The sequence below is a fragment of the Frankliniella occidentalis genome, unplaced genomic scaffold (genome assembly GCF_000697945.3).
Source record: "Frankliniella occidentalis isolate FOCC.00 unplaced genomic scaffold, Focc_3.1 Scaffold53, whole genome shotgun sequence".
Taxonomy (NCBI): Eukaryota; Metazoa; Arthropoda; class Insecta; order Thysanoptera; family Thripidae; genus Frankliniella; species Frankliniella occidentalis.
Genome location: NW_026267183.1, coordinates 633367 through 639541, shown reverse-complemented (window position 1 = coordinate 639541; position 6175 = coordinate 633367). Strand labels below are relative to the sequence as shown.

The window sequence follows — 6175 nt, the reverse complement described above, 5'->3', positions numbered from 1 at the left end:
ATTTCCTTATTCATTTCGCACCTTTGACGAGCAATCGAACCTGGATATTGTGGGACTTCTATTGAATAACAACTGACACAGAACAGAAGCATTCCCACGGACCTAAACATCAACTTTAAACACACTAGGTCCTTCTCTTTGTCCTTGGCTATCCGCCCAACACCGCCCGCCGTGGGTCATACTGCAACTTGGACGAGGAATGGAAAGCATTCAAGTCATACTGTACCGCATGCGGGCATGTGGACGCATTGCCTACTCGAAAGGGGGCCCTGGGCGCCGTGGTAAGTGATTACCAGGTGGTTGATGAATCCCGCTCACTTCTGTAGTGATGTATGCTGCACCGCACGCACGAGTGCGGGCGGGTTGCCTATACTCGCTCATCCCGCAAGGCGCCGTAGACAGGGGATCTGGGCAAGCCCGCTACATCGTAAGTACAGAAGTGACTGGGGTTCGTCGGCCACCTGCGTATCTGCATGCTCACGAGTCACTTAGTAACACTGGTTATGCGTTAGTTGTCAGCTTGGAAAATCCCTGTTTGGCATTCCCTCTGCATCCATATGTACTACTGTAACCTACTTTTTGCTTTACCAAAATGGTATTTTTGATGTCGCTGGAATTTTTCCTCGTGTCCCTGTCCCTCGTAAACTTTCGTCTTGGTAACCGACGGTATCAAGCGAGGTATCAAGTGATCTACACTATTCCTTTCCTGGGCGAGATGGGCGAGAACAGCTCCCCCCCCCCCTCCGTTCAGGCCAAGGTTTTCCCAGCATTCCCTCCCCTGCCCCCCCCCCTCCCAGCGACCGGTAGCGTGAATTAATGAACCACCCGCCTACCCAGTCTATCTGGTTGTCATTCCCAGAGTTGTGGGGTGGGGTAGAGAACACCGAGCCCCGCAACATCGGCGGAAGAAGGGGAGGGGGCGGCGGATGTGAGCGAGCGCGGGATGTGCTGCCGCCCCCCCACCCCCCCGAGCTACCCCCGCGGTATGTTACAAATTGATAAGCTCGGGCCTGATCGGACCCGGCGGACGAAACATCCACGGCCGTCGGGGCGGTCGGGGAAGTATGGGAAGGGACTTGGTGGTGGTGGTGGTGGTGGTGCTCTGTTGGGGCGGCTCTCCAGTCAGCCCCACCCCCTCGCGGAGGTGACCTCCTGACCACACCCCGCGCTGCTAGCTGGTCCGCATAGCGGTCAGCGCCGTGTCCCGCGGGTAGAAAGGTCATGGCTTGCGGCTCGGCGACGTCCCCCTTCCGCCCTGGCCCCAAACACACCCGACAAGGCGAACAACTTTTCGAAGTAACCTTTTACTTCCGCTCCCTCACTCGGGCCAGGCCAGACCAGGCCACCGAGGCTCCCGGCGGCACCTCCCCGCTGCACCTGCCACCCACTAGACCAGCCCGTTGGTGCTGTGCGCGGGGGGCGGACGGCATGACTGTTTGATGGGGCACTCTGCGACGACTGGAGTGACTCATGCGGACGTTACACGCGCGCGTCTGTGTGTGTGCGTGTGTGTGTGTGTGTGTGTGCGGGCGGCCGTTGGGGACGCCATCTGGGGGGTGCGGGGGACCTCTGACCTTTCCCATCCATTTGCCGCCGCGGCATAGCGATGCTGGGGCGGCGGCGTCTGCTCGACGGCAGCAGATGCCCCCCCCCACCCCTCCTCCCCTCCTCTCCGGAGCGCGTCCTTTATAAAGCCCTCTGGCTCCAGTGACGCACGGCGGAGGCGCGGACGCCGAGGACGAGGCGTCACGTTTGTCACGTTGGCGGCTCTCCTCCACCACAGCTCCCCCTCCTCTCTCACTCTCTCCCTAAGCCATTCGTCCCGTTTGCCAAAAACCTCCCCCGCGCGAAATGGCGATCGCCACGTCCAGTATAATGTGGTGACGCGAATACCCCGTAAAAGACAACGCTCGAAATTTATATTTACGATTCGCGAAAGAGGCCGTAACGTTCTGTTGAGCGACGGAAACGTTTCCCGCCCGGCCATAACTCACCCTTTCCGCTACCCCTGCGCCCCTCCTTCCAGCGGGCTCCTTTCATGCCGTGACAAGGCCTCGTAGCAGGTCGGGCCCGTGACGTCACTGCCTCGGGGCCTCCTGCAGACCTCGGTGGGCGGGGGAGGGTGAGGGGGACGACTCTGCTGAGGCCTCAGGCCCGCTCCGCGGTGAAGGTGGCTTTCAGCAACGTGCCCCTTCCCCACTCATTTCTCTCTCCCTCTCTCTCTCTCTCTCTCTGCCCCCCCAGCTTCCTGCTATTTGTTATCAACGCGACTGACAGGGAAGGGGCGGGGCCGCGGCGGGGCGCGTGGAGGGCGCTGCTGTTGGAGAGCGCCGGGAGTGCTGCTGGTCGCCTCGTGGCGGCGGCGGTGGAGGACGGAGCGGTCGGTGATGCTACTGCCCGGGCAAATACACTACGCTCCCCCCTTCCCTCCCCATGTGCACCGAACCACCCCCAGAGCGACCTCCTTCCCAGGACTTTAATCTGACGAAGCTACCCCCCGCCCCCCGCGACCCTGTACTCCCTGTTTTACTCTGATGCTGGATGCGGTTCCCCCTCTCCCCCAGGTCGCCCTACAGCACATACCACACATGTGCGCGACGACCGACGGCCGAGGCCGGACTTTCACCCGCCTCTGTTCATTTCTCGGTAAAGACGGCCTCTACGACGGCCGCGCGCAGCACACGGAGCTGCTGTGCCACGGGACGGGGTGCTCCGTCGGGCCAAGGACGGCAATAAACCCGGGGAGGGGGAAGAGGAGAGGACGGGGGAGGGGGAGCCGAGGAAGAGCCGAAGCAGGAAGGGACGGCGGAGAGTCGGTCGTCATTCCTAGAAGAACAAAGGGCCGAGATATGGGCACGGGCTGGAACTGTGAGGAGGCCCTACTCGCCGTTTTTTGTGCATCCTCCGATCCTCCGTCCGGCTGCTGCGCTGCGGCCTCTGCCCGGCTCTGCCCTCCGCTCCGCCCTGTTGCCAATGTGCGGGGGAAGGTGCGGCACGGGGACGCGCTTCAGCAGACGTCAGCGGGTCCGCGTGCTCCTGGCTGCTTGCACCAGCAACCAGCACCGCGGTGGATGCTCAACAGAAAGAATGTCCCCGGTCGGCCAGCCGCTACGGTCGGGATTCGTCGCACCTTCCATATGAAACCCCTATGCTGCCCGGGCTTTCTCGGTCGCGACCTTGTGCTAGCCAGACTGAATTTGCGTCAAATTAGATCAAATTGCTGGTATACGCATTGTAAGTCACATTCGCCGCATTTGTCGCGAGAAAGTGCACTTCAGATGCATAGAAAATGTAGTTACTTTCATGCGGTTTTTATTTATCCTTTTGCGCATTACCGGAGGAGGGGCCTAACAAGGTTTGCCGTCGCGTCGCTGTCCCGCGGGGGATAGCGGCGGGGGGAGGCGGGGGAGGCGGGGGTAGGCGGGGGTCGTCGTCGTTGGGTGGAGCCCAATGAAGTGGTGAGGGCCACCGCAACCGCTTTATAGGATTGAGGTGTCACATCCAAGCAGAGTGCTTCCAGTCAATTTGACGACAGCTGAGCCACCCGCCCGGCACCCCTCCCCCTCCCCCTCCCCCTCGCTCGCGGCTGGCCGCGGTCGGGTTGAGACCCGCCCTCCCTGTTATCGAAGGCTGTTTCTTTAGCGCGCTCAGCTGTGTGGCATGAAGGCTTGGAAGGGGCGGCCTCTCGCCGGTGTTGTTGTTGTTGCCGCGTCCTACGGCTCTGTTCATCTCTCCTCTCCTCATTAATTCCACGTCTTGGAAATAACGGATTCAATTTCTCTGGTTTCGACGCACTTTCTATGAAGCGTGTTTTAGAATCGAAGCAGTCCCACTCGCTCGCTAGGGCAGTCCGCAAGCTCGGCGGCGGCCTGCCCACTCCTATAGTGTATTTCGACTAACGGAGGAAGAAGAAAAGCGGGTAGAACATAAAGGTTCCTGATTGGTCGAGCCTTTACCCCCACTACCGGCGTGACGTAGAGGCGGGAATCTCTCGACCAATCGTGAACTTTTATGTTCTAGCCGCTCTTCTTCTTCCCTCGTTAGTCGAAATACACTATAGGACAGCGGGCCCTCCAGGGGACCGGGTGGCGCTTGATCTCTCTCCCGAGAGCGCCCCGGAGGCTGCGGTGCTGATTTAACACGGCCCTAGCTGGAAGGCACCCCATTGCCTCGACCTGTTGATTTCGCGAGAGCAGACGACGTTTCCAGGAGCGCGCGGGCCTGCTACTTCGCGAGAGGCTGCGAGGGCGGAGTGGTCCGGAGGAAGGGTGCTGGCGGTGGGGCAGCAAGGGAGGAAGGGGCTTGCTGGGTGCCTGGTTGAGCATCTCTCGGTCGATGGGGGGGTCGGTGCGGAGCGGGGGGCGAGCGCCAGGGGCCGAGTGAGTTGAGCCTCCGCCAGTATCAGAAGTTTCGCCTCTTTCTCCCCACCAAGCAACGCCGCTACGCTAACGCCCCAACAAACAAGCTTTCTTAGGGGAAAGGAAATTTTATTCAATGCGTTCTGGTAGCGCAGGAAGCTTGCTTGGTGCATGTCTCCTGCTTGGTGTTTGCCTCGAGATTTCAGCTTGAGAATGTAATTGAAAGGTCTTTCAAAATCAATGCCATGAAAATAAATTGTAGGACCCCGTAAGGCAGAGGAGATACTATGTAATGCGAAAATAACGAGCGACTGCGATAACGCTGAAGCTCCTGTGCTGTGGTCCTCCTGCCCTATACTGTGCCTTCCTCGGCCCTGCCCCACTCCCCCCCCCACAACACCCGTGATAAGTCCTTTGTACTCGCAACAAGAAACGAGCGGCATCACAAAAAGTCCGCGCACGCCACGAAAATTACATAAAAAAGATAAGAGGTGGGGGTGGGGGGTCACGTACTAGTGCCTGGGGGTAACGATGTGGAACAGTTATGGTAAACGGCCGGGAGAAACGTTCCCGGGAGCGCCTTGAGTAGTTTCCCGAGTCACCTCCCCGGCGGGAACTTTCCGCAAAAGTTCTCCAATGGTCCTGCTGGCGCTGGCAGTCCGACTTAAAGTTATGGCCGAAATCATACCCAGTACTCACGTTTTGGAAAGTGGTAGAGTGACCACACTGAATCACCCGACCTAACGCAAGCAAACACACAATGTGTTCTGCACGGAACAGCAGAGCTGCGGAACGTTTTTCTGAAAGTGCAGCTTGAAGAGTAGAGGGTGGGAGGGGAGGGGCATTGCCGCCAGCGTAACTATAATGTTCACCATCGATTTATATCGCCCTCCACTGCCGCTCCCGCGCCGGGCAGCCCGTTCCGGGGGCCGAGCGGAGCGTTGCGGGCGAGACAGCCACCCTTTCTGCCCTCACAATTGTCACGAAAACGGTGCCTGGGCGCTAAGCGGGAGGAAAGAGGGAGGAGGGGCATGGGCTGGACCGGCACGTAACTCGCAAAAAAAAAAAAAAGAATCAGGAGTCACAATTTTCGAAAAGTGTACTATACTCGAGTTCTCGAGCGATATGGTAATAATGTTAAAGGATCCTAAACATCTCGACTGTTCATTTTAGGGCACGCAGCATCTAATTCATCCTCATCCCGAGAGTTCGTCGGTCTTACCTTCGCGATGACGTTACTGCTCGAGGTCGGCGAGGCCGGGCGCCCCGCGCCGGTGTGGTGGACGACGCGGACGTTGGAGGAGGTCCGGTGCGAGGCCGAGCGGGGTGAGGAGGAAGAGGGGGTGGAGATGGGGAAGGGCGGCAATGGGGTCGACGGCCACGTCGGGAATGGGCCTCGGCCGCAGAGGCCATCCCCGCGGTGTCCGAGGCCGTGACAGTGGCAGGCTTCCGTGCCGACGAGGGGGCCGTGCTGGCCGAGGTGCTGGGCCGTGCAGCACGGGCCCCAGGGTACCGACCCGGAGGCCGAGGCGGGGCGCGGAGCACGCGCGCGAACCACCCCCGGGCTCCGCGGAGCTCAAACTAAACATTTGTGTGTTTGTGTGAGGCCCAACGGTCCAATGGCCCCCCACCCCGCCGAGCCACCCCTGCCCATGCCCCTGCGCACGGCCCCGGCGCAGTGAGCGGCGCCGAGCAGGGGGTGAAGGGAGGAGGAGAGGACGGGGGAGGGGGAGCCGAGGAAGAGCCGAAGCAGGAAGGGACGGCGGAGAGTCGGTCGTCATTCCTAGAAGAACAAAGGGCCGAGATATGGGCACGGG

The 6175-nt window shown here is 60.2% G+C and overlaps 1 protein-coding gene across 1 annotated transcript in view; it reads right to left on the bottom strand.

Annotated features, from left to right (window-relative positions):
- LOC113210958 (monocarboxylate transporter 9) overlaps positions 1-5818 on the bottom strand; it is a 35827-nt gene extending 30009 nt beyond the window's left edge. The window contains exon 1 of the mRNA XM_026429167.2: positions 5581-5818. The gene's annotated coding sequence lies outside the window, so the exon portion shown is untranslated. The remainder of the gene's footprint in view (positions 1-5580) is intronic.
- Between the last annotated feature and the right edge of the window lie 357 nt (positions 5819-6175).